Genomic DNA, 11,868 nt, shown 5'->3' with positions numbered 1-11,868 from the left:
TATGAAATAAAGCATATTTGGCATGCTGTCCGAGGGGAGGGCTTCAAGCTCGGAATATTTGCTCAAACCTCCCCCTCTTTATCTGGGATAGATAACCAGCAGGTGATGGGGTGGAAGCGGGATCCCAGCAAGCAAAAACCGAGAAGTTGAAATGACGGCTAACTATAGACCCTTTTACTGTTTGTACACAATGATGACGTGGCAGCGTATGCGCGCACAGTTTGGTAACGAAAGTATGGCAAGAATCAGCAGTGAAGCAACACAGACAGAGAAAGTTATTTTAAAAAGTTGACCAGATCTGTCAGCTATAGTGGAGTGGATAGAAGACGTTAGCAGAGGGCCAAATAAAAGGGGCCAGATACATATATATTAGTATATTATATTAGTGCAACCAAACGCAACAACCAGACATTTGGATGCTGGGAACCCGTTTTAATTAGGGATTTTTTTGGGCTGGTACCGATTTAAACAGACAACTTCTGGCCGATGCCGATACCGATATTAAACACTTGTATACAATACTATACAGTTGGTCTATTAGCTAGTTTATTTCTGCATCAAATTATTTTTACTGAACATGGATTGGGTCTAATTAACATTCAACTGACCAACATAATAAGAGAGGCACAAATAAAGCTAAAACAAATATAATAAGACAGCATGACAACCTTCAAAGGTGGTTTTTGCTATTCAGCATTTATTTTATTAACAACATTTAACTCATTTTTTACATATAATGGATTTCTTTATGCAGTTAATTAATAAACAATCGGTATCGGCCTTTCTCATGCTATTACCGATATGCTGATGCTTTCAAATTCACAAAAAATCGGCCGATAAATATCGGCGGCCGATACATCGGTGAATCACTAGTTTTTATAAATTTTCTGAGTGTCTAACACGTTAGAACCAATAGGGAATAACACCACTTCTGTTGCCAAAATGCGCGTGCAGGCTATTTGATCACATGGGCTGTAAAAGGGTCTATAGACCCAATTTACCCTAAATAACCTTGAATTTGGTTACATGCCAATTTTGCCACAAAACCTTGAAGATGTATGATATTCCAACATGTAAGCAAAGTCAGCGGGTGTTCAAGGTGTTTGCTTTCATATGTTTTAAATGTATCGTCTATTCTTGGGCTTTGGTAGACGTCTTGTAGACTTTCACTGACAGCCCAAATTTAGCCTTGTTTTACCCAAAATTGCTTGCTTGGATGCTTCAAAAAACTGTCACGAGACAAAGGTGAGGGACAGTCACATATAGAAACCTCTTTGCGCTGATTGGTTGGATTTCATGACCTTGCTTCTAAGTTAAATGAACTTCATTTAAAATCTGATGCTGATTATGTTCAAATTGGCATCCAGCTGTGCTTTAGTCATGCAAATAAAAAAGTTATTAAACATATAATTACTGATTAATTGAAAGCATGACAGGTACATAAAATCCTTTGAATCTAATTGGTTGATCTCCAAAAATTTGGAGTCACATAAAACATACAGTTTGAAATAGTTTGAATATTTAGTCACAACTCTCGTACTTCAGCACATTAAGTCATTCTAAGTTTAATTTAAAATGTGAAAAAAAGAAAAACTTGGTAAGTGACCCTACAATGTAAAAAGTGAAAGTTGGATTAAAAACTACTTTTTCACCTTATATTTTTCACTTAGTTTTATTAAGTACATCCAACTTTCACTTTATACAGTGTAAAACTTTGAACTGAAGCATTGTGGGCAAATCCGGTTGGCATGCGAACACTAGTTTTGACGAACTGAATTTGTATATCTTTAATAATAGCAAAAACGTACAAGCATAATGATTCGTTCTCTATCATCTATTACTGTCTTTTTTCAGTAAGTAAGCAAAAAGGTATTTTTTAAAGCAGTTTACAGCATCTTGAATTGATTTTGCATTCTCTTTATTTGTACATTTCTTTCTTTGTCAGCTTACATAACAATCTATTTCTCAGAATTGATGTAAAATTCACAGCACAAAAGAGCTGGAGCATTTACTCCACTGCCTGAGGACTTTACTGATTTGATCATTCCTGATCAACCTGAATTGTTCCCCCGGGCTCCTTGATGTGTGAGAAGGCAGTGATGGATTAGTCCTTTAACGATATGCCATAAAAGTAGCAATAAATGGACGAAAGGACAATGCAATATAGATGCCCTAACATTATCATTGTACATGACCTTGCAAATAAAGTATTTATGCATAGTGCGGCGGCCTCTTTACTATTTTATAAATGAGGTGCACCAACAAGCAATTGTGACCTTTATAATGTATGTGCGCTGCGTGTGATATATTATAGCCCACTCGGCAGGGATGGGGAGACCCATAAAAATATATCCCTGGTCTGCAAATAAAAAAAATGTATTTAAGACACATAAACCAAGGAAGTTATGACATGTAATTTAAGTATGCCCATCAAATCTTTTAATCATTACCAGGATGTTAAAGCAGCTTCTTCTATTATGTATTAGTTCTTTCGGCATATCTCCTCCTTCCCCTCCTCATGATTTGCCTGTAATCATAGTAGTAGTCTGGGTCTGGGGAGGGACAAAAGAGCTTAAAGATATAGTTTACCAAAAATGGAAAATTACCCCATGATTGACGTATCCCCAAGCCATCTTCTATGTATATGATTATATTTTCTCAGACGAGCACACAACAGAGTAAAGTCTGTCCATCCTTCACCAAAGTAATACACACGGCTTTTGCTGGTTTATAAAGGCCTTCTGAGGGTACTCGATACAATTTTGCAAGAAACATGTCAATATTTAAAACTTGGCAAACTAAAATAACTAGCTTCTGGTAATGACCGGCATGCGTTCATGAATGAGTGCGTTTCCAGTGTCTGATGTAGGACATAACACATGGGATGTAGTGACGAACGCAGATGCGCAGGGAGCAAAACAAACCACTGGTTAGGAAATAAAAACCCTTCCTTGTCTTTAGGAACCTGAAACATTTTTATTTTCGACATTTTAGTCACTGTCCAGGCCGATAAAAAATCACAGACCAGAAGATAAATTCGGGCCAGGTGCCTAAACATGGCAATGTGTGTGCGTCCGATGAAACAGTCTATAAAAAATTGTGAAAACAAAGCAGCTCAGATGCCACAAGGCAGCCCGATCTTTTTTTGTGTGCATGGTCCTTTAAGATGAGGTCATCAGCTAATTCGCCTGTCTCCTGAGGGTGTAAACTATATCTAAATGTGACTGCCATCATGATCACAGCTCTTGCAGTGAAATCTCATGAGTTTCAGGGTGTAAGATTCACTCACTCAACCTGTGTGCGTCACAGGATGAGAAAACCACAGTACCAGCCGTGACGTTTTTCTCTGTACACTACTGCGCAATATTGATCTTGCTTTGTCTCATTTAAGCTATAGTGCAGATGATAATTAGAGGCAAAACTTAAAAAGCTCTCTTGTTTAGCAGTCACCTGCAAGAGGGATTATCCTAAATCAATGTACATTTTAAAAGTCATCAAAAAATTATTAATAATAATAACTCTTGGAACAAAGAGTCAGATGGTACAAATGTTGTCACTGAGGTGGTAAAAGTAAACATTTGTACCTAAAAAGTGCATAAAAGTACTTCATTTGGATAAAAGTGTCTGCCAAATGCATAAATATAACGTAGTTCATGCCTGTTGAACCAACACATCCTCACCCCATGTCGTCAATATTTGACGACACTTGACCATTCGTCAATATGTGACGGGGAGGGTATACCTTTCGCGTCATTTTTTGACGAACTGGGGACTTCAATACTATTACGTCCGTTGCATTCTCTTTCCTATTTTCTTACCATTTTCGCGTCGGTTTAGGGTTAGATTACGCAAAATTAAACAGTGTACGCGAAATTAAACAATGTACGCGAAATTAAACAGTTGTCACCTGGCGTTGGGGTTAGAAACAGTTGTCACCTGGCGTTGGGGTTAGAGTTAGGTTTGGGTAGGGATGTCATTATGTAAATCTAACCCTAAACCGACGCGAAAATGGTAAGAAAATAGGAAAGAGAATGCAACGGACGTAATAGTATTGAAGTCCCCAGTTCGTCAAAAAATGACGCGAAAGGTATACCCTCCCCGTCACATATTGACGAATGGTCAAGTGTCGTCAAATATTGACGACATGGGGTGAGGATGGGTTGGTTGAACTAACATACATAAACAGGGAACACTTGTATTACGTAATAATGCTGTGAACATACATTGATTATTGTTTGTTCATGTTAGTGCAGTAACTAATGTCAATGAATTCTTATGGTATAGCGTTACCTATATTTCATCAGGACATAAAGAATGATTGAACTACACCAACGACATGTAATTTGCATGTGACCTTCACCTGTGAAGAATCCGTCACACTCTTTCCTGTTCATATATTCTCGAATCTGTGAAGGATTTAGTCGTTGCCTTTAAGCTTATCATCAGATGCATGTGTCTTGTCTATTTATGTGAGTGGTCCAATTTCAGTCCCTTTAAACTACAGCCAAATTTTTGAAATTGAACAGAAGGCAGTAATGTAATTTATCTTCAATATGTTTCATCCATATACCATCCATGTACCGTGGAACTAATACCACTAATAAACTACAAATTAAAAACATCTTGATTAATGTAACAGATGCGCACAGGATAGAATATTAAGGAACTGATTAACAGAGTCAACTGGGGGCTTCTTGTTTCCAGTCAGTCATTATAGGAAATTTATGTTGATTACCTGTGACAGGCAATGTCTGGTGTGATTTATAGATTGAGTTGATGCAGAAATATTAGGCTACATCTGAGGACAGATTCACACGTAGGCACTATTAACTTGAGAGATGAATTACAACATTAATAACTCTGATTAAAAAATAACTATAAGACTCTAACCTTTATAAACTCTCAAAATGGCTGGGTAATTTTCAAAAAGTGACAAACCCAACTTATTGGTTTGTAACTTAAAGGGACACTCCACTCTTTTGGCGTAATAATCAAGGACTTTGCTGCCGTAACGTGGCTGCAGCACGCACAATGATAGTCCCCTTAGCAGGGGACTATTTTCAGAAAATGCGTAATATCATTGCGCCTCCTGCAGACATGTTTACTGCAGCAAAGTCCTTGATTATTACACCGAAATGAGAGTATAGTTCCTAACCAAATCTGCCTAGAAAATCTCAACTTTGAATTTTCTGTCAGTCTTAGTGCTCAATGTAACTACAGAAGAGTCAAGTTTTAAATAGGAAAAATATCGAAACTCTTTGGTTATTTTTTAGTGTGATGCTAATGGTCTAATCAGATTCAATGGATTATGCTAAGCTATGCTAAAAGTGGAAGCGCCAGACCCAGAGATCAGCTGAATGGATTCCAAAACTGTAAAAATCAAATGTTTAACTCTAGGAGAACTGGAAAATGAGCATATTTTCAAAAAAGTGGAGTGTCCCTTTAATAGAAGCTGGGTTGTTGGCTAAGTTTATTCAAACCATTGTGGTCATATATAAACATTTTATAGGTTAGTTGAACCTAGTGTCAGCCTCAGACGTCACGCCGACGGACCGTTGGCTGAATGTCTGATGCACACTTTTCTGGAAACACAGCATCTTTGAAAGTCGTCCTCTGATTGGTTGAATTACACAATTTTCAGCAGATGTGTGTGTCGCGTTCTGTTCAACTGGAAGCAACACAAAGTATGCACGGTTCACAGTATAGTCTTTAAAAGACGTCCAAGAGTTTTGATTGACGCAGTTAGTGGAATCTATATTTTAAAGGAACACGCCCACATTTTGGGAATTTAGCTTATTCACCGTATCCCCCAGAGTTAGATAAGTCCATACATACCTTTCTCATCTCCGTGCGTGCTGTAACTCTGTCTGACGCAGCCCCCGCTGGCTTAGCTTAGCACAAAGACTGGAAGTGAATGGCTCCAGCTAGCAAACTGCTCCCAATAAGTGACAAATTAACACTCAGAGGGCAAAGCAATGCTGCTTGGGCGGAGTTATTTGCACAACTCTGACCAAACTCTCTGCTCCTCACCAGGGGGCTTCTCGGGTGCTCCAAGCAAATGACTCCGCCCAAGTAGCAGTGCTTCGTCTGAGAATATACTTCCCAGTATGTATGCATTAAAAGATGGCTGTGTCTCATATGACCTTGTTTTTTGTATACGGTGTTACTATACAAATCACAACACATAAATAGGAAAATGTTTGCGTTATTTTGTCACTTATTGGCAGCAGTATGCTAGCTGGAGCCATTCACTTCCAGTCTTTGTGCTAAGCTAGCGGGGGCTGCGTCAGACAGAGTTACAGCACGCACGGAGATGAGAAAGGTATGTATGGACTTATCTAACTCTGGGGGATACGGTGAATAAGCTAAATTCCCAAAATGTGGGCGTGTTCCTTTAATGTGTTTGCCATTGTTGTTATGAACTTCAGAGACGTTTGTGAATGAATGTTTTACTGGTTGCACACCAGTCTGTTATTGTGGAGACTTTCTACACACCTAAACATGTGAAACAAAGCGAAACATTATTGGTCGCTTTATGTGTCAGTCATATAAGGCCATAGGGTGGTCCTTGGCCATTCTAAGCGGCTATAGTTCCCAGAAGTTTAGTACGTGTTCAACTAATTGAACTTAATGGCTGGGTTCGTCCTTTTTTGTCCCAATGGTTTGTTGAAAATAAACATTTTCAGAGTGTACGTGGATCTTTCTGGTTTTTCTATGGAGGAAACAAACTCTATTTTTACGTTCTATTGTTTGAATAAAACATTTCAGAGCACTTACTGTAACTTGTAAAAAATTGTTTCCTTGGCATGACATGACAAATCATTTTTTGATTTATACAATAAACATCCATTTCATTCATTTTGAGATTAAAACTCGATACACAGCATGATTCACAGGACGTTTTGCTTGTTTTCTTTTCTCAGAGCAATCTGTTTTCCTTCCTGCTTCTTAAATCGCAAAGATTTACCACTCTCCTCCTCTTCCTGGTCTACAGTACCTTTCCTTCTTTCCATTATTCACCCCTTTCTCTCTCCTGCCTCGCTGGGTGTTTGTGTAGAAAAGTGCCTTCAGTGCATCAACGCTGGTGTTTAACCATGTTATGCTCATTTTATCTGATCTCAGCCTAAAGGTACTCGAAAATGATCACACACCGCTCCAAGACATCACTGCCCACACATTTTTATGAGATCACACATCCTTGCTTAAAGTGAGCCCGGGAGGCATTCAGTCAACAGCAGTGATAATTGTTAAGGAGAAGAAACAGTGAAGAACATAATGCTCATTTTAACAGATACAGAATGTGATGGCACATTTTAATCTTCCTCATCTTGAGCACGCAGGGCTAGCAATTTCAGGCATACTGAACTCCAGGTCTTTTAAAACACAATTACATCTTACATCAATATCTTAAGAACAAAATATTATTTTATTCCTGAATGCATTCATTACCAAAATTTTTGCACACCAAGAATTTTCAACAGGTTTCTATAGGAAGTTCATCAATCATTTTTTGTCAGACAAAAATGCAAAATATGTCCATTGTAAAAAATGATATCAAATCAACATATTTTATGTTAGTTTAACTTATCCAATTAAATTAAGCAATTTCAACTTGTTTTTACGTTATGTCAACTTATCACAACTTAAAATAGTAGGTTTAATTCACTTCCATAACCTGTTTTAACGCTGCATCATTTAACAGTGTGCTAAAGACAAGTTATCTTTAAAGGGATAGTTCACTTCAAAATGAGTCATCATTTACTCATACTCATGTTGTTCTAGTCCTGTATGAATTTATTTTTTACTGATGAACACAAAAGAAGATATTTTGAGAAATGATTGTAAACACACAGCAGATAGTGACCATTGACTTCCATAGTAGGAAAAAAAATGATGAAATTTAATGGGTACCGCCAACTGTGTGCTTGCCATCATTTATCAAAATATTTTCTTCATCATTTATCACAATACTACCAAAGTACTATGGAAGTCAATGGTCACTACTGCTGTGTGTTTACCATCATTTCAGAAAAAAGACATTCATACAGGTTTAGAACAACATGAGGATGAGTAAATGATGACAGAATTTTCATTTTAAAGTGAACTATCCCTTTAATGCCACTGCTTTAAATGGATTGTGACACCTTTGCCTCCAGCTATATGGTTTCTGCTTTTTTGTTAATTGAAACAAAAATGCTACTCAGAAAAAGGGGCTTGAGGCCGGAGGTAGCAGTCACACATAAACACTTATTTTCTGGTATTGGCACACATAAGCACAAAACACAAGAAATAGACGTCACAAGGTTGAAGAGGTTAAAGAAGTTATTGATTCTGTCAGTGAACATTTAGTTGTCCTGGAATCAATGGTGGCTGGTTTTTATCTTAAATGGTTTAAGGAAGAGCAAATCTCTTTAGGTTGAATAACAAGAGCTCTCATTTGATACACAAAGAGACCTAATTTACCCACAATACCCAGAGAAAAATGCAATTTTTAGGTATTTACACACAATATGATAATGATGTACTGTAACTTTAATATGCATGTTCCTGTTATATCAGTAACATTAAATGAACAGCTTCATAGCCGTACACTATTTTGCATATATATTGATGATAATGTGGAGGAGATAAACACTTTAAGATAACCAATTGTAAAAAAGTGTCCAGAGAAAGTCTTTTAAAGAGATGTAATAAAAAGTCAAGTATTTCCTTCTCATGTATTATTACTTATTTGCATTAATTAAATTACACCTCATGGATGATTATTGCATTGATTGTTTACCCTAACTGGTGCAGTGTGCAGTTTTTAAAGCAACCATGCCAGAAGACCTTTTCCATTGTTGTGGAAAAGATGTAACGTTTTATTTGGGACAAATTACACGGAAGAAGCAGAAAACACTAACAACTGTTCATTTTTACAGAGCCCCAAAAGTCTTTGGGATGTGCAAGAGAAGACTTTGACTCTATATGTAACATCTGGGTTTCTATGGAGACAGAAAGTGCATATTTTGTTTCTGTGCAGGTGTGTATTCATTTTGGGTTAACATTATTTATTATACGACTTGTTGAAATGCTTGATTCTGATTGGCCAGGCAGTTGTGCGGGTTTGTTATTCCCAGATAACAACCGCTCAAAACTAAAAACAAGGAATAACCCAGATGCTGCAAATGATTTTGACAGGTACTAAGCCTCTATGACATTTTATTAACAAATATTTAAGTAATGAAAGTTTTTATCAGTTTTTATTCTGTGAAAAAGCTGAAAATAATCAAAATATTCAGGTGCAAAGGATTATGGGTATTCCTCACAACATAAACTAAGAATTTTAAGTTCAATTTACTTGAATGTTTAAGGTTAATGAATTTTGTACGCTTAAAAGTAAAATGAACCAAAACTCAAAATATTAAGTTATGTTTACTTCTGGATTATACTTAATGTCATGCTGTTATAAATCCTAGTAAAGTCACAATTAATGTTATGCTAAATTTGCGAACATTTAGTGTGCAATAAACATTTAAGGATTATAGTTGCTTAGTAATTACAATACTTTGCCATACAAGTGTTCAAGAAAACCATAACATAACCAGAGACTACTATTTTTCAGAAACAAATAAAACTATAAGGTACTACATATACTTTTTTCAGGATGGCAAATGATTTGAACAAAATATTCATTCCTCACAAAGTCGCCAATGTCATCTCCTCAACGTTCGTCTGTCTTTGGCGCTGCTGCATTTACATATGGTGTGTGCAAAGGTAAATCGAGTTTTGGTTTTCTTGTATTTGTGTGTTTTACAGAACAAGTTAAAGTTAAATGAATTATATGCAGTTACTTGTGTTTGTTAAGTAGGCTAAAGTAAACAGGAAATTATTTAGTAAAACTGACTCCAGGCAAGTTCACTTTTTTAACAGTACAAATGTTTCAACCAAATCCTGTGGTCATGACATTTAAACGTCTTGTTTTATTTCAAAAAAAAGTTTTCCTCTGCATTCGTTAAAAAATAATTACTAAAATATTTCAAACCAAAATTTAATGTTCCTTACCTTACTTATGAGGTAAAAAGCAGTGTAATAAGTAAAATAATATATAGGCAACTGGTTGTTATGGCAGAAATAACCCCGACAGTGTGATTAGGACCCGGCATGAAGTGGCTGCCTATACATTTTCCTATAACACAGGTGTAATAGTGCGTGTAATTTGTGTACTCATTCACTCCATCTCATGGTGAAGAGAGGAATAGCGAGGGAAAATGTTTTTGCTTATAGATTTGTCCGATCAATAAATACACTACAACTTCACCCTATCCTTTATGTGAAAATGGATAACGCAGAAGTAAACCCTTTACAGTACATTTGCTTCTTGTGCTTCTACTGTAGGTGACAGCAGTCCAAAACATCTGAGGAGACGACTTCAAAAGCAGCTGCCACACAACCCTTTGAGATGTCATACAGCAAGTGTAGCTTGTGAAGATAGCTGATGGTGCCGGAGGTTTGAAACAGTTGTGAATTTGACCTTGACCTGTGAAGACAGACCAGACCCAGTCAGTTTGATAGAGGTAAAAAGAGAAATGAAGAAAGAGGGGGAGACAAGCAAACCGTTTGCTTGTAGAATATGATGTGACCTTTTCATTGCCCCATTTGTAATTAATGAACATTACTGTAAACAAAACCCCCAGCATCATTTTAGCTGAATTTAAATAACTTATGAACACGGAAAAATAATTAAAAATAAATTATACGTCTTCGACAACAACATTAATAATACTTTACAACTTTACATAAATGTATGCAAATTTAACCTTAAGTGTTAAATTAGCATTTTACGTTAGGCCAAATAATCAAACTAGAACAAAATAAAAATAAAAGAATAGATTAAATAATATTAGTCAAACATGAAGAAACCTCTGCAATGTTTTATATAACAATTAGAAAAAGTTATACCTGATGAAATAAAACTGAGAAAAGCCTCTCTGGGGACTTTTAGAAAAATTTATGCACACCGGTTTTTATGTTAATGATTTTCATTAAAGATAATATATTCAATTTATGAGATTGCATTAATGTGCTCAAATCTTGAAATAGCCTTTAATCTTTTTACAGATAGCACTTCTTAATCAAACCATGCTGAATCATTTTTGTACAGGTTAAGGAAATAAGGAATCCTAAACTTGCAGTTATAATTTCCTATTTTGATCCTTTTGCAGTTATATATCAACCTTTGTGCAGACGTTTTGTGTCTCATAATCTGCATTCAAAAAATAATATAATTTTTACAATAAAAAACAGGGATCTGCTTTAGCAAAAATAAGAATACCTTTTACTGCGCCTTTAAAATGTGTCCTTTCATAAATTATGCATTTTAGGCATCAACATTTTTATTTCAGATCATATTTATTTCTATAGTATTTTTTACAGCTTTACAGTAAATAAATATAAGTACAGACAGTAGAGACAGTATATTGCTTATGAAATATATAGACTACAGTAATCTGACCCTTATATTCATTAAAGCTATAAACAAGCAAAAATAATTGCTATTTTGTGCTATTAAGCAAATATGCACATCAGATTTTTCAAATGTATAATGATCCAATAAATTGTACGATTGTACTTGAATTGGATTAAATTCTGTCATCACTTATTCACTCTCATGTTGTTACAAACCTGTATATATTTCTTTGTCCTGATGAACACAAAGAAAGATATTTTTTGGAATATTTGTAACCAAACCGATCGTGAACCGCATTCACTGCCATTATAGGAAAAACAGCCCATTCTCACCAAAATGCGTACAAATGACACGCAGTGTGATTAGCGTGCAATAGATATGCCAAATTCCGATTTTGCATGCATATGATACGCCAGTCC

This window comes from Paramisgurnus dabryanus, chromosome 4, assembly GCF_030506205.2.
Source record: "Paramisgurnus dabryanus chromosome 4, PD_genome_1.1, whole genome shotgun sequence".
In the NCBI taxonomy this organism is placed as follows: domain Eukaryota; kingdom Metazoa; phylum Chordata; class Actinopteri; order Cypriniformes; family Cobitidae; genus Paramisgurnus; species Paramisgurnus dabryanus.
The sequence above is the reverse complement of the archived record's forward strand: the minus strand, read 5'-3'. Positions refer to the sequence as shown.